We start from the raw sequence: 2,810 nt of genomic DNA on the forward strand, positions 1-2,810 counted from the left end.
GTGGAGAATCGCCCTCATACCCCATCTTCCTCAAAATCTTCTGAGCATCTTCAATACTGATTTCGATGGGAAAGTTTAGAAGGTCATTGATCAACAATGTTTCTCTAATGAACTGCTCATTGATCACGACTTTGCATCCTTGAACGATTGCGTCTACAATCACATCTCCATTATCGTCTCTGGTCATTTTGGCAGTCTGCCAGAACTCTTGTATGATTTTCTGATAGACAACAGTATTCATAGTGATGGCGGAGGCCAAATAGCATTCTTGTAGTCAATGAATCATTAATTTGAAATCCACATGAGCCACCAGAGGATCAGCAAGAACCATTTCCAGATTGTGCATGTCTGCAAACTTTAAGGCTGCCATTTGATCTGCACTAAAATATACTAAGTAAGACAAGAGAGAAATTTGAGAAAATAATATTTTAAATGATTTGATTTCGAGCCCAAATGTGAATTAATAATTTTTAAAATTAAATTTCAAGTCAACGGGAGTTTACAACCGTAAACCCGTGACCGTAAGCCTATGACCGCAAACGGAGTTTACGGCCGTAAGCTCTTCACGGCCGTAAGCTTGGGCCGTAAACCCCGACAATCCCGTTTTCGTCGATTTTAGGCTCAAAACTCGTCGAATCTCTGAAATAAACGCATATCCATGGTCGAAAACATGATACCTTCGAAGTGATCGGAACAATTTCACAAAAAAACGAGAAAATTTTTCGAAGAGAGAGAGAGAGAGAGAGAGAATGAGAGTTTGCAGCCGAAATCAGAATAGTGAAGGTGTTTCTGGCTGTAAACTCTATTTATACCCTTGATCTTTTTACCTGTTGACCACATAGTGTAAGGCACAGTCTAATATTTTCAAAAAATTTGAAAATCAAAACCTTTTGAGGATTAAAATTAAAATTAAATTTAAATTTAAAATTAAAAACAAAATAAAATAAAATAAAATTAATATGCATAAATTTAAAATTTAATAATTAACTTTTAACAATTAAATTAAAATTAAATAAGACAAACGACCAAAAAAATTTAATTACTGAAAATGATTTTGTGACACTGGGATCAAAGTTGTTGGACAGCCCTATTCCACTTGTCGGTACCCTTATTTTCATGTCTTCGTCTGATCGATAGCCAGTATTGTGGTCCACTTAAGCACGAAACATTTGTGACAGAATTTGGACAATTTACGAATGGCATGACATTTTTTAGCCCTTATTCTTAAATAAATTTCCTTGGGACCATTTAACTGAGTACAACCAGGGATATTGTTGTCCACCTAAATTGAGCAGCGAGATCTACAGACAATCTGTATGTGTTCAATTTTTAATTGTACTAGAACGTGTTTCCCGCTTCCTGATATGCTCCAGCCATCAAGGACTTCCATAATACTCCTTACATTGGGTGAGCAGACAATTATTAAGAGAGAAGATAGATTTAGAATGCATATGCTATACATCCAGGTCGGATCTCTTCCAATCACGCAGATGATAAAACATATGACTAACTGAAGTTTTAGAGGGATTTAGAAGATAATGAAGCAAATACTGTGTACCAGGTCGGATTATGAGTCACGCAGAGGAGACAGTATATGGCTAACAGATAGAAAGAATTGCATAGAGAGAAGATGCAGAGAGATAGAATTGCATATGTTACAGTCCAGTTCGGATCTCTTGATCACGCAGAGGAGGCAACATATGACTAACAGATAGAAAGGAAGAAAATAACCTTCTACAGACCTAGTTTATCGGAATTCCCCAGTCACCCCATCAAAACCGGAATTAAGGACAAAATCCGCACATCGAGGAAAAGTTAATCCACAGTTCTAGATACGAGTTCTTTTAATGTGACCGATAGATTCTCATGTATATCTCCCTGCTCAACCTATCCGAGCGTCATATTGTCAGCCTAAACGGATCTAACCAGTTCAATGTTTGTCAAGTCTTTGAATTCCTTAAGTTCAACTCTTCCTATTCAGGTCCATTTAAAATCTTTTGTGTCTACCAGCGCATCGAGCACAGAGAGTAGACAATTCAATTTTGGTACGTTACGCAGATTCAGATTGCCCGTTATCACTTGATAATATCATTTCCCGTCACACCACCTACAAAAAAGACTGTTAGCAACATTTTTAATTTTATGAATTTTTTTATTGTTATTGGATTTTTGATTATTTCTCCCCCTAAATTTGTGAATGGGTGAGAATGAAAATAAAAATGAAATAAGATGCGCAAATTTAAACTAACCTACCTACAAAAACAGAAAAAAATAAAAAAATAAAAAATAAAAATTTAGGAAAAATAAAGAAAACTTAAAAAAATAAAACAAAAAAACTTAATCCTCAAAACGAATCATTTTCAAAAATCCCACAAGCACATCAAATCGAGCTTTCATTAAAAGGCTTAGTGAAAACATCCGCCACATTATTAGCAGTAGGAACCTATTCCAGCCGGATGAGTGAAACGTTCATAAATATCTCTGAAGAAATGAAATTTAATATCGTTGTGCTTGGTTTTAGAATGTTGGACAGGATTTTTGGCAATTTGAATTGCGGCCTCATTATCACAATAAATGGGGGTTTCTAAGTAATTCAAACCGTAGTCCAACAGCTGATGTTGGATCCAGATAACTTGCGAGCAACAAGCAGATGCAACAACGTATTCCGCCTCTACTGTTGAGGTTAAGACCATATGTTGTTTCTTGCACTACCACGACACCAGCCTGTCACCAAGATATTGACACCCTCCTGAAGTGGATTTCCTGTCAAGCTCACGGCCTCCATAATTACTACCAGCAAAAGCATATAA

Source organism: Lactuca saligna, chromosome 4 (assembly GCF_052625555.1).
Source record: "Lactuca saligna cultivar CGN05327 chromosome 4, ASM5262555v1, whole genome shotgun sequence".
Taxonomy (NCBI): domain Eukaryota; kingdom Viridiplantae; phylum Streptophyta; class Magnoliopsida; order Asterales; family Asteraceae; genus Lactuca; species Lactuca saligna.